Source organism: Phalangium opilio, unplaced genomic scaffold, assembly GCF_054372755.1.
Source record: "Phalangium opilio isolate 3A_F unplaced genomic scaffold, DU_Popi_V2 ptg000101l_1, whole genome shotgun sequence".
Classification (NCBI taxonomy): Eukaryota; Metazoa; Arthropoda; class Arachnida; order Opiliones; family Phalangiidae; genus Phalangium; species Phalangium opilio.
Window position 1 is genome coordinate 10141531 of NW_028324204.1, and position 27334 is coordinate 10168864.

General features: G+C 39.9%; 10 non-coding genes across 10 annotated transcripts; all 10 read right to left on the minus strand.

Moving 5' to 3' along the window:
- Positions 1-396: 396 nt before the first annotated feature.
- On the minus strand, positions 397-469 carry TRNAH-GUG (transfer RNA histidin (anticodon GUG)). Its single transcript has one exon. It is a non-coding gene; the product is annotated as a tRNA-His (tRNA).
- Positions 470-5251: 4782 nt separating this feature from the next.
- On the minus strand, positions 5252-5324 carry TRNAH-GUG (transfer RNA histidin (anticodon GUG)). Its single transcript has one exon. It is a non-coding gene; the product is annotated as a tRNA-His (tRNA).
- A 74-nt stretch (positions 5325-5398) lies between these two features.
- TRNAH-GUG (transfer RNA histidin (anticodon GUG)) lies at positions 5399-5471 on the minus strand. Its single transcript has one exon. It is a non-coding gene; the product is annotated as a tRNA-His (tRNA).
- A 960-nt stretch (positions 5472-6431) lies between these two features.
- On the minus strand, positions 6432-6504 carry TRNAH-GUG (transfer RNA histidin (anticodon GUG)). The gene has a single exon. It is a non-coding gene; the product is annotated as a tRNA-His (tRNA).
- A 515-nt stretch (positions 6505-7019) lies between these two features.
- Positions 7020-7092, minus strand: TRNAH-GUG (transfer RNA histidin (anticodon GUG)). The gene has a single exon. It is a non-coding gene; the product is annotated as a tRNA-His (tRNA).
- A 74-nt stretch (positions 7093-7166) lies between these two features.
- On the minus strand, positions 7167-7239 carry TRNAH-GUG (transfer RNA histidin (anticodon GUG)). The gene has a single exon. It is a non-coding gene; the product is annotated as a tRNA-His (tRNA).
- Positions 7240-8199: 960 nt separating this feature from the next.
- TRNAH-GUG (transfer RNA histidin (anticodon GUG)) lies at positions 8200-8272 on the minus strand. The gene has a single exon. It is a non-coding gene; the product is annotated as a tRNA-His (tRNA).
- A 662-nt stretch (positions 8273-8934) lies between these two features.
- TRNAH-GUG (transfer RNA histidin (anticodon GUG)) lies at positions 8935-9007 on the minus strand. Its single transcript has one exon. It is a non-coding gene; the product is annotated as a tRNA-His (tRNA).
- A 2543-nt stretch (positions 9008-11550) lies between these two features.
- On the minus strand, positions 11551-11623 carry TRNAH-GUG (transfer RNA histidin (anticodon GUG)). Its single transcript has one exon. It is a non-coding gene; the product is annotated as a tRNA-His (tRNA).
- A 956-nt stretch (positions 11624-12579) lies between these two features.
- On the minus strand, positions 12580-12652 carry TRNAH-GUG (transfer RNA histidin (anticodon GUG)). Its single transcript has one exon. It is a non-coding gene; the product is annotated as a tRNA-His (tRNA).
- Positions 12653-27334: the final 14682 nt, after the last annotated feature.

A 27334-nucleotide genomic window follows, 5' to 3' on the forward strand; every position in this document is an offset into this window, starting at 1 on the left:
AACGCGCTAACCATTGCGCCACGGAAGCCCAAAAGTTAAATGCTCGTTAGGTATTGTGTAAAAACCTTGACTTTTTACGTCACATCTGAGACCTCACAACACCGCTCCCGGATGGGCTCGAACCACCAACCTATTGGTTAACAGCCGAACGCGCTAACCATTGCGCCACGGAAGCCCAAAAGTTGAATGCTCGTCAGGTATTATGTAAAAACCTTGACTTTTTACGTCACATCTGAGACCTCACAACACCGCTCCCGGATGGGGTCGAACCACCAACCTATTGGTTAACAGCCGAACGCGCTAACCATTGCGCCACGGAAGCCCAAAAGTTAAATGCTCGTCAGGTATTGTGTAAAAACCTTGACTTTTTACGTCAAATCTGAGACCTCACAACACCGCTCCCGGATGGGGTCGAACCACCAACCTATTGGTTCACAGCCGAACGCGCTAACCATTGCACCACGGAAGCCCAAAAATTAAATGGTCGTCATTTATTGTGCAAAAGCTTTGGCTTTCTACGTTACATTTGAGATCCCACAACACCGCTCCCGGATGGGCTCGAACCACCAACCTATTGGTTAACAGCCGAACGTGCTAACCATTGCGCCACGGAAGCCCAAAAATTAAATGGTCGTCAGGTATTGTGGAAAAACTTTGGCTTTCTACGTTACATTTGAGATCACACAACACCGCTCCCGGGTGGGCTCGAACCACCAACCTATTGGTTAACAGCCGAACGCGCTAACCATTGCGCCACGGAAGCCAAGAAATTAAAAGGTTGTCAGGTATTGTGGAAAAGTTTTGACTTTTCACGCTACGTCTGAGAACCCACAACACCTCTCTCGGGTGGGCTCGAACCACCAACCTTTTGAATAACAGCTGAGCGCGCTAACCATTGCGCCACGGAAGCCCAAAAATTAAATGTTCGTCAGGTATTGTGGAAAAACTCTGACACTTTACGTTACATCTGAGACGTCACAACACCGCTCCAGGGAGGGCTCAAACAACCAGTCTTCTGAATTGCAGCTGAACGCGCTAACCATTGCGCCACGGAAGCCCATAAATTAAATGGTTGTCAGGTATTGTGGAAAAACCTTGACTTTTTACGTTACATCTGAGACCTCACAACACCGCTCCCAGATGGGCTCGAACCACCAACCTTTCAGTCGGTTAACAGCCGAACGCGCTAACCATTGGGCCACGGAAGCCCAAATATTAAATGGTCGTCAGGTATTGTGGAAAAACCTTGACTTCTTACGTCACATCTGAGACCTCACAACACCGCTCCCGGGTGGGCTCGAACCTTCAACCTTTTGTATAACAGTTGAGCGCGCTAACCATTGCGCCACGGAAGCCCAAAAGTTAAATGCTCGTCAGGTATTATGTAAAAAAATTGACTTTTTACGTCACATCTGAGACCTCACAACACCGCTCCCGGATGGGCTCGAACCACCAACCTATTGGTTAACAGCCGAACGCGCTAACCATTGCGCCACGGAAGCCCAAAAGTTAAATGCTCGTCAGGTATTGTGTAAAAACCTTGACTTTTTACGTCACATCTGAGACCTCACAACACCGCTCCCGGATTGGCTCGAACCACCAACCTATTGGTTAACAGCCGAACGCGCTAACCATTGCGCCACGGAAGCCCAAAAGTTAAATGCTCGTTAGGTATTGTGTAAAAACCATGACTTTTTACGTCACATCTGAGACCTCACAACACCGCTCCCGGATGGGCTCGAACCACCAACCTATTGGTTAACAGCCGAACGCGCTAACCATTGCGCCACGGAAGCCCAAAAGTTAAATGCTCGTCAGGTATTATGTAAAAACCTTGACCTTTTACGTCACATCTGAGACCTCACAACACCGCTCCCGGATGGGCTCGAACCACCAACCTATTGGTTAACAGCCGAACGCGCTAACCATTGCGCCACGGAAGCACAAAAGTTAAATGCTCGTCAGGTATTGTGTAAAAACCTTGACTTTTTACGTCACATCTGAGACCTCACAACACCGCTCCCGGATGGGCTCGAACCACCAACCTATTGGTTAACAGCCGAACACGCTAACCATTGCGCCACGGAAGCCCAAAAGTTAAATGCTCGTTAGGTATTGTGTAAAAACCTTGACTTTTTACGTCACATCTGAGACCTCACAACACCGCTCCCGGATGGGCTCGAACCACCAACCTATTGGTTAACAGCCGAACGCGCTAACCATTGCGCCACGGAAGCACAAAAGTTAAATGCTCGTCAGGTATTGTGTAAAAACCTTGACTTTTTACGTCACATCTGAGACCTCACAACACCGCTCCCGGATGGGCTCGAACCACCAACCTATTGGTTAACAGCCGAACGCGCTAACCATTGCGCCACGGAAGCCCAAAAGTTAAATGCTCGTTAGGTATTGTGTAAAAACCTTGACATTTTACGTCACATCTGAGACCTCACAACACCGCTCCCGGATGGGCTCGAACCACCAACCTATTGGTTAACAGCCGAACGCGCTAACCATTGCGCCACGGAAGCCCAAAAGTTAAATGCTCGTCAGGTATTGTGTAAAAACCTTGACTTTTTACGTCACATCTGAGACCTCACAACACCGCTCCCGGATGGGCTCGAACCACCAACCTATTGGTTAACAGCCGAACGCGCTAACCATTGCGCCACGGAAGCCCAAAAGTTAAATGCTCGTCAGGTATTGTGTAAAAACCTTGACTTTTTACGTCAAATCTGAGACCTCACAACACCGCTCGCGGATGGGGTCGAACCACCAACCTATTGGTTCACAGCCGAACGCGCTAACCATTGCGCCACGGAAGCACAAAAGTTAAATGCTCGTCAGGTATTGTGTAAAAACCTTGACTTTTTACGTCACATCTGAGACCTCACAACACCGCTCCCGGATGGGCTCGAACCACCAACCTATTGGTTAACAGCCGAACGCGCTAACCATTGCGCCACGGAAGCCCAAAAGTTAAATGCTCGTTAGGTATTGTGTAAAAACCTTGACTTTTTACGTCACATCTGAGACCTCACAACACCGCTCCCGGATGGGCTCGAACCACCAACCTTTCGGTTAACAGCCGAACGCGCTAACCATTGCGCCACGGAAGCCCAAAAGTTAAATACTCGTCAGGTATTGTGTAAAAACCTTGACTTCTTACGTCACATCTGAGACCTCACAACACCGCCCCCGGATGGGCTCGAACCACCAACCTATTGGTTAACAGCCGAACGCGCTAACCATTGCGCCACGGAAGCCCAAAAGTTAAATGCTCGTCAGGTATTGTGTAAAAACCTTGACTTTTTACGTCAAATCTGAGACCTCACAACACCGCTCGCGGATGGGGTCGAACCACCAACCTATTGGTTCACAGCCGAACGCGCTAACCATTGCGCCACGGAAGCCCAAAAGTTAAATACTCGTCAGGTATTGTGTAAAAACCTTGACTTCTTACGTCACATCTGAGACCTCACAACACCGCCCCCGGATGGGCTCGAACCACCAACCTATTGGTTAACAGCCGAACGCGCTAACCATTGCGCCACGGAAGCACAAAAGTTAAATGCTCGTCAGGTATTGTGTAAAAACCTTGACTTTTTACGTCACATCTGAGACCTCACAACACCGCTCCCGGATGGGCTCGAACCACCAACCTATTGGTTAACAGCCGAACGCGCTAACCATTGCGCCACGGAAGCCCAAAAGTTGGATGCTCGTTAGGTATTGTGTAAAAACCTTGACTTTTTACGTCACATCTGAGACCTCACAACACCGCTCCCGGATGGGCTCGAACCACCAACCTATTGGTTAACAGCCGAACGCGCTAACCATTGCGCCACGGAAGCCCAAAAGTTGAATGCTCGTCAGGTATTATGTAAAAACCTTGACTTTTTACGTCACATCTGAGACCTCACAACACCGCTCCCGGATGGGGTCGAACCACCAACCTATTGGTTAACAGCCGAACGCGCTAACTATTGCGCCACGGAAGCCCAAAAATTAAATGGTCGTCAGGTATTGTGGAAAAACTTTGGCTTTCTACGTTACATTTGAGATCACACAACACCGCTCCCGGATGGGCTCGAACCACCAACCTATTGGTTAACAGCCGAACGCGCTAACCATTGATCCACGGAAGCTCAGAAATTAAATGGTTGTCAGGTATTGTGGAAAAACTTTGGCTTTCTACGTTACATTTGAGACCCCACAACACCTTTCCCGGGTGGGCTCGAACCACCAACCTTTCGATTAACAGCTGAACGCGCTAACCATTATGCCACGGAAGCCCAAAAATTAAATGCTCGTCAGGTATTGTGTAAAAACCTTGACTTTTTACGTCACATCTGAGACCTCACAACACCGCTCCCGGATGGGCTCGAACCACCAACCTATTGGTTAACAGCCGAACGCGCTAACCATTGCGCCACGGAAGCCCAAAAGTTAAATGCTCGTTAGGTATTGTGTAAAAACCTTGACTTTTTACGTCACATCTGAGACCTCACAACACCGCTCCCGGATGGGCTCGAACCACCAACCTATTGGTTAACAGCCGAACGCGCTAACCATTGCGCCACGGAAGCCCAAAAGTTGAATGCTCGTCAGGTATTATGTAAAAACCTTGACTTTTTACGTCACATCTGAGACCTCACAACACCGCTCCCGGATGGGGTCGAACCACCAACCTATTGGTTAACAGCCGAACGCGCTAACTATTGCGCCACGGAAGCCCAAAAATTAAATGGTCGTCAGGTATTGTGGAAAAACTTTGGCTTTCTACGTTACATTTGAGATCACACAACACCGCTCCCGGATGGGCTCGAACCACCAACCTATTGGTTAACAGCCGAACGCGCTAACCATTGATCCACGGAAGCTCAGAAATTAAATGGTTGTCAGGTATTGTGGAAAAACTTTGGCTTTCTACGTTACATTTGAGACCCCACAACACCTTTCCCGGGTGGGCTCGAACCACCAACCTTTCGATTAACAGCTGAACGCGCTAACCATTATGCCACGGAAGCCCAAAAATTAAATGCTCGTCAGGTATTGTGTAAAAACCTTGACTTTTTACGTCACATCTGAGACCTCACAACACCGCTCCCGGATGGGCTCGAACCACCAACCTATTGGTTAACAGCCGAACGCGCTAACCATTGCGCCACGGAAGCCCAAAAGTTAAATGCTCGTCAGGTATTGTGTAAAAACCTTGACTTTTTACGTCAAATCTGAGACCTCACAACACCGCTCCCGGATGGGGTCGAACCACCAACCTATTGGTTCACAGCCGAACGCGCTAACCATTGCACCACGGAAGCCCAAAAATTAAATGGTCGTCATTTATTGTGCAAAAGCTTTGGCTTTCTACGTTACATTTGAGATCCCACAACACCGCTCCCGGATGGGCTCGAACCACCAACCTATTGGTTCACAGCCGAACGCGCTAACCATTGCACCACGGAAGCCCAAAAATTAAATGGTCGTCATTTATTGTGCAAAAGCTTTGGCTTTCTACGTTACATTTGAGATCACACAACACCGCTCCCGGGTGGGCTCGAACCACCAACCTATTGGTTAACAGCCGAACGCGCTAACCATTGCGCCACGGAAGCCAAGAAATTAAAAGGTTGTCAGGTATTGTGGAAAAGTTTTGACTTTTCACGCTACGTCTGAGACCCCACAACACCTCTCTCGGGTGGGCTCGAACCACCAACCTTTTGAATAACAGCTGAGCGCGCTAACCATTGCGCCACGGAAGCCCAAAAATTAAATGTTCGTCAGGTATTGTGGAAAAACTCTGACATTTTACGTTACATCTGAGACGTCACAACACCGCTCCAGGGAGGGCTCAAACAACCAGTCTTCTGAATTGCAGCTGAACGCGCTAACCATTGCGCCACGGAAGCCCATAATTTAAATGGTTGTCAGGTATTGTGGAAAAACCTTGACTTTTTACGTTACATCTGAGACCTCACAACACCGCTCCCAGATGGGCTCGAACCACCAACCTTTCAGTCGGTTAACAGCCGAACGCGCTAACCATTGCGCCACGGAAGCCCAAATATTAAATGGTCGTCAGGTATAGTGGAAAAACCTTGACTTCTTACGTCACATCTGAGACCTCACAACACCGCTCCCGGGTGGGCTCGAACCTTCAACCTTTTGTATAACAGTTGAGCGCGCTAACCATTGCGCCACGGAAGCCCAAAAGTTAAATGCTCGTCAGGTATTATGTAAAAACCTTGACTTTTTACGTCACATCTGAGACCTCACAACACCGCTCCCGGATGGGCTCGAACCACCAACCTATTGGTTAACAGCCGAACGCGCTAACCATTGCGCCACGGAAGCCCAAAAGTTAAATGCTCGTCAGGTATTGTGTAAAAACCTTGACTTTTTACGTCAAATCTGAGACCTCACAACACCGCTCCCGGATGGGGTCGAACCACCAACCTATTGGTTCACAGCCGAACGCGCTAACCATTGCGCCACGGAAGCACAAAAGTTAAATGCTCGTCAGGTATTGTGTAAAAACCTTGACTTTTTACGTCACATCTGAGATCACACAACACCGCTCCCGGATGGGCTCGAACCACCAACCTATTGGTTAATAGCCGAACGCGCTAACCATTGATCCACGGAAGCTCAGAAATTAAATGGTTGTCAGGTATTGTGGAAAAACTTTGGCTTTCTACGTTACATTTGAGACCCCACAACACCTTTCCCGGGTGGGCTCGAACCACCAACCTTTCGATTAACAGCTGAACGCGCTAACCATTATGCCACGGAAGCCCAAAAATTAAATGCTCGTCAGGTATTGTGTAAAAACCTTGACTTTTTACGTCACATCTGAGACCTCACAACACCGCTCCCGGATGGGCTCGAACCACCAACCTATTGGTTAACAGCCGAACGCGCTAACCATTGCGCCACGGAAGCCCAAAAGTTAAATGCTCGTCAGGTATTGTGTAAAAACCTTGACTTTTTACGTCAAATCTGAGACCTCACAACACCGCTCCCGGATGGGGTCGAACCACCAACCTATTGGTTCACAGCCGAACGCGCTAACCATTGCACCACGGAAGCCCAAAAATTAAATGGTCGTCATTTATTGTGCAAAAGCTTTGGCTTTCTACGTTACATTTGAGATCCCACAACACCGCTCCCGGATGGGCTCGAACCACCAACCTATTGGTTCACAGCCGAACGCGCTAACCATTGCACCACGGAAGCCCAAAAATTAAATGGTCGTCATTTATTGTGCAAAAGCTTTGGCTTTCTACGTTACATTTGAGATCACACAACACCGCTCCCGGGTGGGCTCGAACCACCAACCTATTGGTTAACAGCCGAACGCGCTAACCATTGCGCCACGGAAGCCAAGAAATTAAAAGGTTGTCAGGTATTGTGGAAAAGTTTTGACTTTTCACGCTACGTCTGAGACCCCACAACACCTCTCTCGGGTGGGCTCGAACCACCAACCTTTTGAATAACAGCTGAGCGCGCTAACCATTGCGCCACGGAAGCCCAAAAATTAAATGTTCGTCAGGTATTGTGGAAAAACTCTGACATTTTACGTTACATCTGAGACGTCACAACACCGCTCCAGGGAGGGCTCAAACAACCAGTCTTCTGAATTGCAGCTGAACGCGCTAACCATTGCGCCACGGAAGCCCATAATTTAAATGGTTGTCAGGTATTGTGGAAAAACCTTGACTTTTTACGTTACATCTGAGACCTCACAACACCGCTCCCAGATGGGCTCGAACCACCAACCTTTCAGTCGGTTAACAGCCGAACGCGCTAACCATTGCGCCACGGAAGCCCAAATATTAAATGGTCGTCAGGTATAGTGGAAAAACCTTGACTTCTTACGTCACATCTGAGACCTCACAACACCGCTCCCGGGTGGGCTCGAACCTTCAACCTTTTGTATAACAGTTGAGCGCGCTAACCATTGCGCCACGGAAGCCCAAAAGTTAAATGCTCGTCAGGTATTATGTAAAAACCTTGACTTTTTACGTCACATCTGAGACCTCACAACACCGCTCCCGGATGGGCTCGAACCACCAACCTATTGGTTAACAGCCGAACGCGCTAACCATTGCGCCACGGAAGCCCAAAAGTTAAATGCTCGTCAGGTATTGTGTAAAAACCTTGACTTTTTACGTCAAATCTGAGACCTCACAACACCGCTCCCGGATGGGGTCGAACCACCAACCTATTGGTTCACAGCCGAACGCGCTAACCATTGCGCCACGGAAGCACAAAAGTTAAATGCTCGTCAGGTATTGTGTAAAAACCTTGACTTTTTACGTCACATCTGAGACCTCACAACACCGCTCCCGGATGGGCTCGAACCACCAACCTATTGGTTAACAGCCGAACGCGTTAACTATTGCGCCACGGAAGCCCAAAAAATAAATGGTCGTCAGGTATTGTGGAAAAACTTTGGCTTTCTACGTTACATTTGAGATCACACAACACCGCTCCCGGATGGGCTCGAACCACCAACCTATTGGTTAACAGCCGAACGCGCTAACCATTGATCCACGGAAGCTCAGAAATTAAATGGTTGTCAGGTATTGTGGAAAAACTTTGGCTTTCTACGTTACATTTGAGACCCCACAACACCTTTCCCGGGTGGGCTCGAACCACCAACCTTTCGATTAACAGCTGAACGCGCTAACCATTATGCCACGGAAGCCCAAAAATTAAATGCTCGTCAGGTATTGTGTAAAAACCTTGACTTTTTACGTCACATCTGAGACCTCACAACACCGCTCCCGGATGGGCTCGAACCACCAACCTATTGGTTAACAGCCGAACGCGCTAACCATTGCGCCACGGAAGCCCAAAAGTTAAATGCTCGTCAGGTATTGTGTAAAAACCTTGACTTTTTACGTCAAATCTGAGACCTCACAACACCGCTCCCGGATGGGGTCGAACCACCAACCTATTGGTTCACAGCCGAACGCGCTAACCATTGCACCACGGAAGCCCAAAAATTAAATGGTCGTCATTTATTGTGCAAAAACTTTGGCTTTCTACGTTACATTTGAGATCCCACAACACCGCTCCCGGATGGGCTCGAACCACCAACCTATTGGTTAACAGCCGAACGTGCTAACCATTGCGCCACGGAAGCCCAAAAATTAAATGGTCGTCAGGTATTGTGGAAAAACTTTGGCTTTCTACGTTACATTTGAGATCACACAACACCGCTCCCGGGTGGGCTCGAACCACCAACCTATTGGTTAACAGCCGAACGCGCTAACCATTGCGCCATGGAAGCCAAGAAATTAAAAGGTTGTCAGGTATTGTGGAAAAACTCTGACATTTTACGTTACATCTGAGACGTCACAACACCGCTCCAGGGAGGGCTCAAACAACCAGTCTTCTGAATTGCAGCTGAACGCGCTAACCATTGCGCCACGGAAGCCCATAAATTAAATGGTCGTCAGGTATTGTGGAAAAACCTTGACTTTTTACGTTACATCTGAGACCTCACAACACCGCTCCCAGATGGGCTCGAACCACCAACCTTTCAGTCGGTTAACAGCCGAACGCGCTAACCATTGCGCCACGGAAGCCCAAATATTAAATGGTCGTCAGGTATTGTGGAAAAACCTTGACTTCTTACGTCACATCTGAGACCTCACAACACCGCTCCCGGGTGGGCTCGAACCTTCAACCTTTTGTATAACAGTTGAGCGCGCTAACCATTGCGCCACGGAAGCCCAAAAATAAAATGTTCGTCAGGTATTGTGGAAAAACCTTGATTTTACTTCACATCTGAGACGTCACAACACCGCTCCCGGATGGGCTCGAACCACCAACCTATTGGTTAACAGCCGAACGCGCTAACCATTGAGCCACGGAAGCTCAGAAATTAAATGGTTGTCACGTAATGTGTAAAAGTTTTGACTTTTTGCGCTACATCTGAGACCACACAACACCTCTCCCGGTTGGGCTCGAACCAACAATCTTTCGATTAACAGCTGAACGCGCTAACCATTGCGCCACGGAAGCCCAAAAATGAAATGTCCGTCAGGTATTGTGGAAAAACTTTGGCTTTCTACGTTACATTTGAGACCCCACAACACCGCTCCTGGGTGGGCCGAACGCGCTAACCATTGAGCCACAGAAGCTCAGAAATTAAATGGTTGTCACGTATTGTGGAAATGTTTTGACTTTTTACGCTACATCTGAGACCCCACAACACCTCTCCCGGGTGGGCCCGAACCACCAAATTTTCGATTAACAGCTGAAAGCGCTAACCAATTGCGCCACGGACGCCCAAAAATTAAATGTTCGTCAGGTATTTTGGAAAAACTAACATTTTACGTTACATCTGAGACGTCACAACACCGCTCCCGGGTGGGCTCAAACCACCAGTCTTTTGAATAGCAGCTGAACGCGCTAACCATTGCGCCACGGAAGCCCAAAAATTAATTGGTCGTCAGGTATTGTGGAAAACCTTGACTTTTGACGTCATCTTGAGACGTCACAACACCTCTCCCGGATGGGCTCGAACCACCAATCTTTCGGTTAACAGCCGAACGCGCTAACCATTGAGCCACGGACGCCCAAAAATTAAATGTTCGTCAGGTATTTTGGAAAAACTCTAACATTTTACGTTACATCTGAGACGTCACAACACCGCTCCCGGGTGGGCTCAAACCACCAGTCTTTTGAATAGCAGCTGAACTTGCTAACCATTGCGCCACGGAAGCCCAAAAATTAAATGGTCGTCAGGTATTGTGGAAAAACCTTGACTTTTGACGTCGTCTTGAGACGTCACAACACCGCTCCCGGATGGGCTCGAACCACCAACCTATTTGTTAACAGCCGAACGCGCTAACCATTGAGCCACGGAAGCTCTGAAATTAAATGGTTGTCAAGTATTGTGGAAAAGTTTTGACTTTTTACGCTACATCTGAGACCACACAACACCTCTCCCGGATGGGCTCGAACCACCAACCTTTCGATTAACAGCTGAACGCGCTAACCAATTGCGCCACGGACGCCCAAAAATTAAATGTTCGTCAGGTATTTTGGAAAAACTCTAACATTTTACGTTACATCTGAGACGTCACAACACCGCTCCCGGGTGGGCTCAAACCACCAGTCTTTTGAATAGCAGCTGAACGCGCTAACCATTGCGCCACGGAAGCCCAAAAATTAATTGGTCTTCAGGTATTGTGGAAAAACCTTGACTTTTGACGTCATCTTGAGACGTCACAACACCGCTCCCGGATGGGCTCGAACCACCAACCTATTTGTTAACAGCCGAACGCGCTAACCATTGAGCCACGGAAGCTCTGAAATTAAATGGTTGTCACGTATTGTGGAAATGTTTTGACTTTTTCCGCTACATCTGAGACCGTACAACACCTCTCCCGGGTGGGCTCGAACCACCAACCTTTCGATTAACAGCTGAACGCGCTAACCATTGCGCCACGGAAGCCCAAAAATTAAATGCTCGTCAGGTATTGTGTAAAAACCTTGACTTTTTACGTCAAATCTGAGACCTCACAACACCGCTCCCGGATGGGGTCGAACCACCAACCTATTGGTTCACAGCCGAACGCGCTAACCATTGCGCCACGGAAGCCCAAAAGTTAAATACTCGTCAGGTATTGTGTAAAAACCTTGACTTCTTACGTCACATCTGAGACCTCACAACACCGCTCCCGGATGGGCTCGAACCACCAACCTATTGGTTAACAGCCGAACGCGCTAACCATTGCGCCACGGAAGCACAAAAGTTAAATGCTCGTCAGGTATTGTGTAAAAACCTTGACATTTTACGTCACATCTGAGACCTCACAACACCGCTCCCGGATTGGCTCGAACCACCAACCTATTGGTTAACAGCCGAACGCGCTAACCATTGCGCCACGGAAGCCCAAAAGTTAAATGCTCGTTAGGTATTGTGTAAAAACCTTGACTTTTTACGTCACATCTGAGACCTCAGAACACCGCTCCCGGATGGGCTCGAACCACCAACCTATTGGTTAACAGCCGAACGCGCTAACCATTGCGCCACGGAAGCCCAAAAGTTAAATGCTCGTCAGGTATTATGTAAAAACCTTGACTTTTTACGTCACATCTGAGACCTCACAACACCGCTCCCGGATGGGCTCGAACCACCAACCTATTGGTTAACAGCCGAACGCGCTAACCATTGCGCCACGGAAGCACAAAAGTTAAATGCTCGTCAGGTATTGTGTAAAAACCTTAACTTTTTACGTCACATCTGAGACCTCACAACACCGCTCCCGGATGGGCTCGAACCACCAACCTATTGGTTAACAGCCGAACGCGCTAACCATTGCGCCACGGAAGCCCAAAAGTTAAATGCTCGTTAGGTATTGTGTAAAAACCTTGACTTTTTACGTCACATCTGAGACCTCACAACACCGCTCCCGGATGGGCTCGAACCACCAACCTATTGGTTAACAGCCGAACGCGCTAACCATTGCGCCACGGAAGCCCAAAAGTTAAATGCTCGTCAGGTATTGTGTAAAAACCTTGACTTTTTACGTCAAATCTGAGACCTCACAACACCGCTCCCGGATGGGGTCGAACCACCAACCTATTGGTTCACAGCCGAACGCGCTAACCATTGCGCCACGGAAGCACAAAAGTTAAATGCTCGTCAGGTATTGTGTAAAAACCTTGACTTTTTACGTCACATCTGAGACCTCACAACACCGCTCCCGGATGGGCTCGAACCACCAACCTATTGGTTAACAGCCGAACGCGCTAACCATTGCGCCACGGAAGCCCAAAAGTTAAATACTCGTCAGGTATTGTGTAAAAACCTTGACTTCTTACGTCACATCTGAGACCTCACAACACCGCTCCCGGATGGGCTCGAACCACCAACCTATTGGTTAACAGCCGAACGCGCTAACCATTGCGCCACGGAAGCCCAAAAGTTAAATGCTCGTTAGGTATTGTGTAAAAACCTTGACTTTTTACGTCACATCTGAGACCTCACAACACCGCTCCCGGATGGGCTCGAACCACCAACCTATTGCTTAACAGCCGAACGCGCTAACTATTGCGCCACGGAAGCCCAAAAATTAAATGGTCGTCAGGTATTGTGGAAAAACTTTGGCTTTCTACGTTACATTTGAGATCACACAACACCGCTCCCGGATGGGCTCGAACCACCAACCTATTGGTTAACCGCCGAACGCGCTAACCATTGATCCACGGAAGCTCAGAAATTAAATGGTTGTCAGGTATTGTGGAAAAACTTTGGCTTTCTACGTTACATTTGAGAACCCACAACACCTTTCCCGGGTGGGCTCGAACCACCAACCTTTCGATTAACAGCTGAACGCGCTAACCATTATGCCACGGAAGCCCAAAAATTAAATGCTCGTCAGGTATTGTGTAAAAACCTTGACTTTTTACGTCACATCTGAGACCTCACAACACCGCTCCCGGATGGGCTCGAACCACCAACCTATTGGTTAACAGCCGAACGTGCTAACCATTGTGCCACGGAAGCCCAAAAATTAAATGGTCGTCAGGTATTGTGGAAAAACTTTGGCTTTCTACGTTACATTTGAGATCACACAACACCGCTCCCGGGTGGGCTCGAACCACCAACCTATTGGTTAACAGCCGAACGCGCTAACCATTGCGCCACGGAAGCCAAGAAATTAAAAGGTTGTCAGGTATTGTGGAAAAGTTTTGACTTTTCACGCTACGTCTGAGACCCCACAACACCTCTCTCGGGTGGGCTCGAACCACCAACCTTTTGAATAACAGCTGAGCGCGCTAACCATTGCGCCACGGAAGCCCATAAATTAAATGGTCGTCAGGTATTGTGGAAAAACCTTGACTTTTTACGTTACATCTGAGACCTCACAACACCGCTCCCAGATGGGCTCGAACCACCAACCTTTCAGTCGGTTAACAGCCGAACGCGCTAACCATTGCGCCACGGAAGCCCAAATATTAAATGGTCGTCAGGTATTGTGGAAAAACCTTGACTTCTTACGTCACATCTGAGACCTCACAACACCGCTCCCGGGTGGGCTCGAACCTTCAACCTTTTATATAACAGTTGAGCGCGCTAACCATTGCGCCACGGAAGCCCAAAAATAAAATGTTCGTCAGGTATTGTGGAAAAACCTTGATTTTACTTCACATCTGAGACGTCACAACACCGCTCCCGGATGGGCTCGAACCACCAACCTATTGGTTAACAGCCGAACGCGCTAACCATTGAGCCACGGAAGCTCAGAAATTAAATCGTTGTCAGGTATTGTGGAAAAACCTTGATTTTTTACGTCACATCTGAGACGTCACAACACCGCTCCTGGATTGGCTCGAACCACCAACCTATTTGTTAACAGCTAAACGCGCTAACCATTGAGCCACGGAAGCTCAGAAATTAAATGTTTGTCAGGTATTGTGGAAAAGTTATGACTTTTTACGTTACATCTGAGACCCTACAACACCTCTCCCGGGTGGGCTCGAACCACCAACCTTTCGGTTAACAGCCGAACGCGCTAACCATTGAGCCACGGAAGCTCAGAAATTAAATGGTTGTCACGTAATGTGTAAAAGTTTTGACTTTTTGCGCTACATCTGAGACCACACAACACCTCTCCCGGTTGGGCTCGAACCAACAATCTTTCGATTAACAGCTGAACGCGCTAACCATTGCGCCACGGAAGCCCAAAAATGAAATGGTCGTCAGGTATTGTGGAAAAACTTTTACTTTCTACGTTACATTTGAGACCCCACAACACCGCTCCTGGGTGGGCCGAACGCGCTAACCATTGAGCCACAGAAGCTCGGAAATTAAATGGTTGTCACGTATTGTGGAAATGTTTTGACTTTTTACGCTACATCTGAGACCCCACAACACCTCTCCCGGGTGGGCTCGAACCACCAAATTTTCGATTAACAGCTGAAAGCGCTAACCAATTGCGCCACGGACGCCCAAAAATTAAATGTTCGTCAGGTATTTTGGAAAAACTCTAACATTTTACGTTACATCTGAGACGTCACAACACCGCTCCCGGGTGGGCTCAAACCACCAGTCTTTTGAATAGCAGCTGAACTTGCTAACCATTGCGCCACGGAAGCCCAAAAATTAAATGGTCGTCAGGTATTGTGGAAAAACCTTGACTTTTGACGTCGTCTTGAGACGTCACAACACCGCTCCCGGATGGGCTCGAACCACCAACCTATTTGTTAACAGCCGAACGCGCTAACCATTGAGCCACGGAAGCTCTGAAATTAAATGGTTGTCAAGTATTGTGGAAAAGTTTTGACTTTTTACGCTACATCTGAGACCACACAACACCTCTCCCGGATGGGCTCGAACCACCAACCTTTCGATTAACAGCTGAACGCGCTAACCAATTGCGCCACGGACGCCCAAAAATTAAATGTTCGTCAGGTATTTTGGAAAAACTCTAACATTTTACGTTACATCTGAGACGTCACAACACCGCTCCCGGGTGGGCTCAAACCACCAGTCTTTTGAATAGCAGCTGAACGCGCTAACCATTGCGCCACGGAAGCCCAAAAATTAATTGGTCGTCAGGTATTGTGGAAAAACCTTGACTTTTGACGTCATCTTGAGACGTCACAACACCGCTCCCGGATGGGCTCGAACCACCAACCTATTTGTTAACAGCCGAACGCGCTAACCATTGAGCCACGGAAGCTCTGAAATTAAATGGTTGTCACGTATTGTGGAAATGTTTTGACTTTTTCCGCTACATCTGAGACCGTACAACACCTCTCCCGGGTGGGCTCGAACCACCAACCTTTCGATTAACAGCTGAACGCGCTAACCATTGCGCCACGGAAGCCAAAAAATTAAATGTTCGTCAGGGATTGTGGAAAAACTCTGACATTTTACGTTACATCTGAGACGTCACAACAACGCTCCCGGGAGGGCTCAAACCACCAGTCTTTTGAATAGCAGCTGAACGCGCTAACCATTGCGCCACGGAAGCCCAAAAATTAAATGGTCGTCAGGTATTTTGGAAAAACCTTGACTTTTTACGTCACATCTGACACGTCACAACACCGCTCCCGGATGGGCTCGAACCACCAACCTATTAGTTAACAGCCGAACGCGCTAACCATTGAGCCACGGAAGCTCTGAAATTAAATGGTTGTCACGTATTGTGGAAAAGTTTTGACTTTTTACGCTACATCTGAGACCACACAACACCTCTCCCGGGTGTGCTCGAACCACCAATCTTTCGATTAACAGCTGAACGCGCTAAACATTGCGCCACGGAAGCCCAAAAATTAAATGTTCGTCAGGTATTGTGGAAAAACTCTGATATTTTACGTTACATCTGAGACGTCACAACACCGCTCCCGGGAGGGCTCAACGATTTTGAAAATGTTATTAAAAATCGAGGTACATTTTTAATTATTGTTCAATCGAGATGAAATCACTTTCAATGAGTGTTTTATAGGGAATTAAGCTGAATTCGGTCAAACATTTCTCCAGAAAAAAATGCATTCAAAAGTGTACCGAAAAAATCGCATGTTTTTCTTCTTCAAGATACAAAATCCGTGACAACGATTTCTTATTGAAAAATTTAATTTTAACAGTTTTTTAAATGAATATCGTTACATTTGCTTGAATTAAAGCAAAAAGTATAAAAATGATGGTTTCAGTGAACATATTTGAAAATAGTGAAGAAATACTCAAAGTAAGCTTCTTTGGCCGTGAAACGTCGATTTTGAAAATGTTATTAAAAATCGAGGTAAATTTTTAATTATTGTTCAATCGAGATGAAATCACTTTCAATGAGTGTTTTATAGGCAATTAAGCTGAATTCGGTCAAAAATTTCTCCTGAAAAAATGCATTCAAAAGTGTACCGAAAAAATCGCATGTTTTTTTCTTCAAGATACAAAATCCGTGACAACGATTTCTTATTTAAAATTGAAATTTAACAGTTTGTTGAATGAATATCGTTACATTTGCTTGAATTAACGCAAAAATTACAAAAATAATGGTTTCAGTGGTTATATTTGAAAACAGTGAACAAATACTCAAAATGTTTTTCTTAGGCCGAGTTACGTCGATTTTGAAAATGTTATTAAAAATCGAGGTACATTTTAATTTATTGTTCAATCGAGATGAAATCACTTTCAAAGAGTGTTTTATAGGGTATTAAGCTGAATTCGGTCAAACATTTCTCCAAAAAAAATGCATTCAAAAGTGTACCGAAAAAATCGCATGTTTTTTTCTTCAAGATACAATATCCGTGACAACGATTTCTTATTGAAAATTGAATTTTAACAGTTTTTTGAATGAATATCGTTACATTGCTTGAATTAAAGCAAAAAGTATAAAAATAATGGTTTCAGTGGTTATATTTGAAAATAGTGAAGAAATACTCAAAATATGCTTCTTTGGCCGTGAAACGTCGATTTTGAAAATGTTATTAAAAATCGAGGTACATTTTTATTTATTGTTCAATCGAGATGAAATCACTTTCAATGAGTGTTTTATAGGGAATTAAGCTGAATTCGGTCAAAAATTTCTCCAGAAAAAAATGCATTCAAAAAAATACCGAAAAAATCGCATGTTTTTTTCTTCAAGATACAATATCCGTGACAACGATTTCTTATTGAAAATTGAATTTTAACAGTTTTTTGAATGAATATCGTTACATTGCTTGAATTAAAGCAAAAAGTATAAAAATAATGGTTTCAGTGAACATATTTGAAAATAGTGACGAAATACTCAAAGTAAGCTTCTTTGGCCGTGAAACGTCGATTTTGAAAATGTTATTAAAAATCGAGGTATATTTTTATTTATTGTTCAATCGAGATGAAATCACTTTTATTGAGTGTTTTATAGGGAATTAAGCTGAATTCGGTCAAAAATTTCTCCAGAAAAAAATGCATTCAAAAAAGTACCGAAAAAATCGCATGTTTTTTTTCTTCAAGATACAAAATCCGTGACAACGATTTCTTATTAAAAATTGAATTTTAACAGTTTGTTGAATGAATATCGTTACATTTGCTTGCATTAAAGCAAAAAGTATAAAAATAATGGTTTCAGTGGTTATTTTTGAAAATAGTGAAGAAATACTCAAAATATGCTTCTTTGGCCGTGAAACGTCGATTTTGAAAATGTTATTAAAAATCGAGGTACATTTTTATTTATTGTTCAATCGAGATGAAATCACTTTTAATGAGTGTTTTATAGGGAATTAAGCTGAATTCGGTCAAAAATTTCTCCTGAAAAAAATGCATTCAAAAAAGTACCGAAAAAATCGCATGTTTTTCTTCTTCAAGATACAAAATCCGTGACAACGATTTCTTATTGAAAAATTTAATTTTAACAGTTTTTTGATTGAATATCGTTACATTTGCTTGAATTAAAGCAAAAAGTATAAAAATAATGGTTTCAGTGAACATATTTGAAAATAGTGAAGAAATACTCAAAGTAAGCTTCTTTGGCCGTGAAACGTCGATTTTGAAAATGTTATTAAAAATCGAGGTACATTTTTATTTATTGTTCAATCGAGATGAAATCACTTTTAATGAGTGTTTTATAGGGAATTAAGCTGAATTCGGTCAAACATTTCTCCAGAAAAAAATGCATTCAAAAAAGTACCGAAAAAATCGCATGTTTTTCTTCTTCAAGATACAAAATCCGTGACAACGATTTCTTATTTAAAATTGAAATTTAACAGTTTGTTGAATGAATATCGTTACATTTGCTTGAATTAACGCAAAAATTACAAAAATAATGGTTTCAGTGGTTATATTTGAAAACAGTGAACAAATACTCAAAATGTTTTTCTTAGGCCGAGTTACGTCGATTTTGAAAATGTTATTAAAAATCGAGGTACATTTTAATTTATTGTTCAATCGAGATGAAATCACTTTTAATGAGTGTTTTATAGGCAATTAAGCTGAATTCGGTCAAAAATTTCTCCTGAAAAAATGCATTCAAAAGTGTACCGAAAAAATCGCATGTTTTTTTTCTTCAAGATACAAAATCCGTGACAACGATTTCTTATTTAAAATTGAATTTTAACAGTTTGTTGAATGAATATCGTTACATTTGCTTGAATTAACGCAAAAATTTCAAAAATAATGGTTTCAGTGGTTATATTTGAAAGCAGTGAACAAATACTCAAAATGTTTTTCTTAGGCCGAGTTACGTCGATTTTGAAAATGTTATTAAAAATCGAGGTACATTTTTATTTATTGTTCAATCGAGATGAAATCACTTTCAATGAGTGTTTTATAGGGAATTAAGCTGAATTCGGTCAAAAATTTCTCCAGAAAAAAATGCATTCAAAAAAGTACCGAAAAAATCGCATGTTTTTCTTCTTCAAGATACAAAATCCGTGACAACGATTTCTTATTGAAAAATTGAATTTTAACAGTTTTTTGAATGAATATCGTTACATTTGCTTGAATTAAAGCAAAAAGTATAAAAATAATGGTTTCAGTGGTTATTTTTGAAAATAGTGAAGAAATACTCAAAATATGCTTCTTTGGCCGTGAAACGTCGATTTTGAAAATATTATTAAAAATCGAGGTACATTTTTATTTATTGTTCAATCGAGATGAAATCACTTTTAATGAGTGTTTTATAGGGAATTAAGCTGAATTCGGTCAAAAATTTCTCCTGAAAAAAATGCATTCAAAAAAGTACCGAAAAAATCGCATGTTTTTCTTCTTCAAGATACAAAATCCGTGACAACGATTTCTTATTGAAAAATTTAATTTTAACAGTTTTTTGATTGAATATCGTTACATTTGCTTGAATTAAAGCAAAAAGTATAAAAATAATGGTTTCAGTGAACATATTTGAAAATAGTGAAGAAATACTCAAAGTAAGCTTCTTTGGCCGTGAAACGTCGATTTTGAAAATGTTATTAAAAATCGAGGTACATTTTTATTTATTGTTCAATCGAGATGAAATCACTTTTAATGAGTGTTTTATAGGGAATTAAGCTGAATTCGGTCAAACATTTCTCCAGAAAAAAATGCATTCAAAAAAGTACCGAAAAAATCGCATGTTTTTCTTCTTCAAGATACAAAATCCGTGACAACGATTTCTTATTTAAAATTGAAATTTAACAGTTTGTTGAATGAATATCGTTACATTTGCTTGAATTAACGCAAAAATTACAAAAATAATGGTTTCAGTGGTTATATTTGAAAACAGTGAACAAATACTCAAAATGTTTTTCTTAGGCCGAGTTACGTCGATTTTGAAAATGTTATTAAAAATCGAGGTACATTTTAATTTATTGTTCAATCGAGATGAAATCACTTTTAATGAGTGTTTTATAGGCAATTAAGCTGAATTCGGTCAAAAATTTCTCCTGAAAAAATGCATTCAAAAGTGTACCGAAAAAATCGCATGTTTTTTTTCTTCAAGATACAAAATCCGTGACAACGATTTCTTATTTAAAATTGAATTTTAACAGTTTGTTGAATGAATATCGTTACATTTGCTTGAATTAACGCAAAAATTTCAAAAATAATGGTTTCAGTGGTTATATTTGAAAGCAGTGAACAAATACTCAAAATGTTTTTCTTAGGCCGAGTTACGTCGATTTTGAAAATGTTATTAAAAATCGAGGTACATTTTTATTTATTGTTCAATCGAGATGAAATCACTTTCAATGAGTGTTTTATAGGGAATTAAGCTGAATTCGGTCAAAAATTTCTCCAGAAAAAAATGCATTCAAAAAAGTACCGAAAAAATCGCATGTTTTTCTTCTTCAAGATACAAAATCCGTGACAACGATTTCTTATTGAAAAATTGAATTTTAACAGTTTTTTGAATGAATATCGTTACATTTGCTTGAATTAAAGCAAAAAGTATAAAAATAATGGTTTCAGTGGTTATTTTTGAAAATAGTGAAGAAATACTCAAAATATGCTTCTTTGGCCGTGAAACGTCGATTTTGAAAATATTATTAAAAATCGAGGTACATTTTTATTTATTGTTCAATCGAGATGAAATCACTTTTAATGAGTGTTTTATAGGGAATTAAGCTGAATTCGGTCAAAAATTTCTCCTGAAAAAAATGCATTCAAAAAAGTACCGAAAAAATCGCATGTTTTTCTTCTTCAAGATACAAAATCCGTGACAACGATTTCTTATTGAAAAATTTAATTTTAACAGTTTTTTGATTGAATATCGTTACATTTGCTTGAATTAAAGCAAAAAGTATAAAAATAATGGTTTCAGTGAACATATTTGAAAATAGTGAAGAAATACTCAAAGTAAGCTTCTTTGGCCGTGAAACGTCGATTTTGAAAATGTTATTAAAAATCGAGGTACATTTTTATTTATTGTTCAATTGAGATGAAATCACTTTTAATGAGTGTTTTATAGGGAACTAAGCTGAATTCGGTCAAAAATTTCTCCTGAAAAAAATGCATTCAAAAAAGTACCGAAAAAATCGCATGTTTTTCTTCTTCAAGATACAAAATCCGTGACAACGATTTCTTATTGAAAAATTTAATTTTAACAGTTTTTTGATTGAATATCGTTACATTTGCTTGAATTAAAGCAAAAAGTATAAAAATAATGGTTTCAGTGAACATATTTGAAAATAGTGAAGAAATACTCAAAATATGCTTCTTTGGCCGTGAAACGTCGATTTTGAAAATGTTATTAAAAATCGAGGTACATTTTTATTTATTGTTCAATCGAGATGAAATCACTTTCAATGAGTGTTTTATAGGCAATTAAGCTGAATTCGGTCAAAAATTTCTCCTGAAAAAAATGCATTCAAAAGTGTACCGAAAAAATCGCATGTTTTTTTATCTTCAAGATCAAAAATCCGTGACAACGATTTCTTATTTAAAATTGAATTTTAACAGTTTGTTGAATGAATATCGTTACATTTGCTTGAATTAACGCAAAAATTACAAAAATAATGGTTTCAGTGGTTATATTTGAAAACAGTGAACAAATACTCAAAATGTTTTTCTTAGGCCGAGTTACGTCGATTTTGAAAATGTTATTAAAAATCGAGGTACATTTTTATTTATTGTTCAATCGAGATGAAATCACTTTCAATGAGTGTTTTATAGGGAATTAAGCTGAATTCGGTCAAAAATTTCTCCAGAAAAAAATGCATTCAAAAAAGTACCGAAAAAATCGCATGTTTTTCTTCTTCAAGATACAAAATCCGTGACAACGATTTCTTATTGAAAAATGGAATTTTAACAGTTTTTTGAAAGAATATCGTTACATTTGCTTGAATTAAAGCAAAAAGTATAAAAATAATGGTTTCAGTGAATATATTTGTAAATAGTGAACAAATACTCAAAATGTTTTTCTTAGGCCGAGTTACGTCGATTTTGAAAATGTTATTAAAAATCGAGGTATATTTTTATTTATTGTTCAATCGAGATGAAATCACTTTTATTGAGTGTTTTATAGGGAATTAAGCTGAATTCGGTCAAAAATTTCTCCAGAAAAAAATTCATTCAAAAAAGTACCGAAAAAATCGCATGTTTTTTTTCTTCAAGATACAAAATCCGTGACAACGATTTCTTATTTAAAATTGAATTTTAACAGTTTGTTGAATGAATATCGTTACATTTGCTTGCATTAAAGCAAAAAGTAAAAAAATAATGGTTTCAGTGGTTATTTTTGAAAATAGTGAAGAAATACTCAAAGTAAGCTTCTTTGGCCGTGTAACGTCGATTTTGAAAATGTTATTAAAAATCGAGGTACATTTTTATTTATTGTTCAATCGAGATGAAATCACTTTTAATGAGTGTTTATAGGGAATTAAGCTGAATTCGGTCAAAAATTTCTCCTGAAAAAAATGCATTCAAAAAAGTACCGAAAAAATCGCATGTTTTTCTTCTTCAAGATACAAAATCCGTGACAACGATTTCTTATTGAAAAATTTAATTTTAACAGTTTTTTGATTGAATATCGTTACATTTGCTTGAATTAAAGCAAAAAGTATAAAAATAATGGTTTCAGTGAACATATTTGAAAATAGTGAAGAAATACTCAAAATATGCTTCTTTGGCCGTGAAACGTCGATTTTGAAAATGTTATTTAAAATCGAGGTACATTTTTATTTATTGTTCAATCGAGATGAAATCACTTTCAATGAGTGTTTTATAGGCAATTAAGCTGAATTCGGTCAAAAATTTCTCCTGAAAAAAATGCATTCAAAAGTGTACCGAAAAAATCGCATGTTTTTTATCTTCAAGATCAAAAATCCGTGACAACGATTTCTTATTTAAAATTGAATTTTAACAGTTTGTTGAATGAATATCGTTACATTTGCTTGAATTAACGCAAAAATTACAAAAATAATGGTTTCAGTGGTTATATTTGAAAACAGTGAACAAATACTCAAAATGTTTTTCTTAGGCCGAGTTACGTCGATTTTGAAAATGTTATTAAAAATCGAGGTACATTTTTATTTATTGTTCAATCGAGATGTAATCACTTTCAATGAGTGTTTTATAGGGAATTAAGCTGAATTCGGTCAAAAATTTCTCCAGAAAAAAATGCATTCAAAAAAGTACCGAAAAAATAGCATGTTTTTCTTCTTCAAGATACAAAATCCGTGACAACGATTTCTTATTGAAAAATGGAATTTTAACAGTTTTTTGAATGAATATCGTTACATTTGCTTGAATTAAAGCAAAAAGTATAAAAATAATGGTTTCAGTGAATATATTTGTAAATAGTGAACAAATACTCAAAATGTTTTTCTTAGGCCGAGTTACGTCGATTTTGAAAATGTTATTAAAAATCGAGGTATATTTTTATTTATTGTTCAATCGAGATGAAATCACTTTTATTGAGTGTTTTATAGGGAATTAAGCTGAATTCGGTCAAAAATTTCTCCAGAAAAAAATTCATTCAAAAAAGTACCGAAAAAATCGCATGTTTTTTTTCTTCAAGATACAAAATCCGTGACAACGATTTCTTATTTAAAATTGAATTTTAACAGTTTGTTGAATGAATATCGTTACATTTGCTTGCATTAAAGCAAAAAGTAAAAAAATAATGGTTTCAGTGGTTATTTTTGAAAATAGTGAAGAAATACTCAAAATATGCTTCTTTGGCCGTGAAACGTCGATTTTGAAAATGTTATTAAAAATTGAGGTACATTTTTATTTATTGTTCAATCGGGATGAAATCACTTTTAATGAGTGTTTTATAGGGAATTAAGCTGAATTCGGTCAAAAATTTCTCCTGAAAAAAATGCATTCAAAAAAGTACCGAAAAAATCGCATGTTTTTCTTCTTCAGATACAAAATCCGTGACAACGATTTCTTATTGAAAAATTTAATTTTAACAGTTTTTTGATTGAATATCGTTACATTTGCTTGAATTAAAGCAAAAAGTATAAAAATAATGGTTTCAGTGAACATATTTGAAAATAGTGACGAAATACTCAAAGTAAGCTTCTTTGGCCGTGAAACGTCGATTTTGAAAATGTTATTAAAAATCGAGGTAAATTTTTAATTATTGTTCAATCAAGATGAAATCACTTTCAATGAGTGTTTTATAGGGAATTAAGCTGAATTCGGTCAAACATTTCTCCAGAAAAAAATGCATTCAAAAAAGTACCGAAAAAATCGCATGTTTTTCTTCTTCAAGATACAAAATCCGTGACAACGATTTCTTATTTAAAATTGAAATTTAACAGTTTGTTGAATGAATATCGTTACATTTGCTTGAATTAACGCAAAAATTACAAAAATAATGGTTTCAGTGGTTATATTTGAAAACAGTGAACAAATACTCAAAATGTTTTTCTTAGGCCGAGTTACGTCGATTTTGAAAATGTCATTAAAAATCGAGGTACATTTTAATTTATTTTTAAATCGAGATGAAATCACTTTTAATGAGTGTTTTATAGGCAATTAAGCTGAATTCGGTCAAAAATTTCTCCTGAAAAAATGCATTCAAAAGTGTACCGAAAAAATCGCATGTTTTTTTTCTTCAAGATACAAAATCCGTGACAACGATTTCTTATTTAAAATTGAATTTTAACAGTTTGTTGAATGAATATCGTTACATTTGCTTGAATTAACGCAAAAATTTCAAAAATAATGGTTTCAGTGGTTATATTTGAAAGCAGTGAACAAATACTCAAAATGTTTTTCTTAGGCCGAGTTACGTCGATTTTGAAAATGTTATTAAAAATCGAGGTACATTTTTATTTATTTTTAAATCGAGATGAAATCACTTTCAATGAGTGTTTTATAGGGAATTAAGCTGAATTCGGTCAAAAATTTCTCCAGAAAAAAATGCATTCAAAAAAGTACCGAAAAAATCGCATGTTTTTCTTCTTCAAGATACAAAATCCGTGACAACGATTTCTTATTGAAAAATTGAATTTTAACAGTTTTTTGAATGAATATCGTTACATTTGCTTGAATTAAAGCAAAAAGTATAAAAATAATGGTTTCAGTGAATATATTTGTAAATAGTGAACAAATACTCAAAATGTTTTTCTTAGGCCGAGTTACGTCGATTTTGAAAATGTTATTAAAAATCGAGGTATATTTTTATTTATTGTTCAATCGAGATGAAATCACTTTTATTGAGTGTTTTATAGGGAATTAAGCTGAATTCGGTCAAAAATTTCTCCAGAAAAAAATGCATTCAAAAAAGTACCGAAAAAATCGCATGTTTTTTTTCTTCAAGATACAAAATCCGTGACAACGATTTCTTATTTAAAATTGAATTTTAACAGTTTGTTGAATGAATATCGTTACATTTGCTTGCATTAAAGCAAAAAGTATAAAAATAATGGTTTCAGTGGTTATTTTTGAAAATAGTGAAGAAATACTCAAAATATGCTTCTTTGGCCGTGAAACGTCGATTTTGAAAATGTTATTAAAAATCGAGGTACATTTTTATTTATTGTTCAATCGAGATGAAATCACTTTTAATGAGTGTTTTATAGGGAATTAAGCTGAATTCGGTCAAAAATTTCTCCTGAAAAAAATGCATTCAAAAAAGTACCGAAAAAATCGCATGTTTTTCTTCTTCAAGATACAAAATCCGTGACAACGATTTCTTATTGAAAAATTTAATTTTAACAGTTTTTTGATTGAATATCGTTACATTTGCTTGAATTAAAGCAAAAAGTATAAAAATAATGGTTTCAGTGAACATATTTGAAAATAGTGAAGAAATACTCAAAGTAAGCTTCTTTGGCCGTGAAACGTCGATTTTGAAAATGTTATTAAAAATCGAGGTACATTTTTATTTATTGTTCAATCGAGATGAAATCACTTTTAATGAGTGTTTTATAGGGATTTAAGCTGAATTCGGTCAAAACTTTCTCCTGAAAAAAATGCATTCAAAAAAGTACCGAAAAAATCGCATGTTTTTCTTCTTCAAGATACAAAATCCGTGACAACGATTTCTTATTGAAAAATTTAATTTTAACAGTTTTTTGATTGAATATCGTTACATTTGCTTGAATTAAAGCAAAAAGTATAAAAATAATGGTTTCAGTGAACATATTTGAAAATAGTGAAGAAATACTCAAAATATGCTTCTTTGGCCGTGAAACGTCGATTTTGAAAATGTTATTAAAAATCGAGGTACATTTTTATTTATTGTTCAATCGAGATGAAATCACTTTCAATGAGTGTTTTATAGGCAATTAAGCTGAATTCGGTCAAAAATTTCTCCTGAAAAAAATGCATTCAAAAGTGTACCGAAAAAATCGCATGTTTTTTATCTTCAAGATCAAAAATCCGTGACAACGATTTCTTATTTAAAATTGAATTTTAACAGTTTGTTGAATGAATATCGTTACATTTGCTTGAATTAACGCAAAAATTACAAAAATAATGGTTTCAGTGGTTATATTTGAAAACAGTGAACAAATACTCAAAATGTTTTTCTTAGGCCGAGTTACGTCGATTTTGAAAATGTTATTAAAAATCGAGGTACATTTTTATTTATTGTTCAATCGAGATGAAATCACTTTCAATGAGTGTTTTATAGGGAATTAAGCTGAATTCGGTCAAAAATTTCTCCAGAAAAAAATGCATTCAAAAAAGTACCGAAAAATCGCATGTTTTTCTTCTTCAAGATACAAAATCCGTGACAACGATTTCTTATTGAAAAATGGAATTTTAACAGTTTTTTGAATGAATATCGTTACATTTGCTTGAATTAAAGCAAAAAGTATAAAAATAATGGTTTCAGTGAATATATTTGTAAATAGTGAACAAATACTCAAAATGTTTTTCTTAGGCCGAGTTACGTCGATTTTGAAAATGTTATTAAAAATCGAGGTATATTTTTATTTATTGTTCAATCGA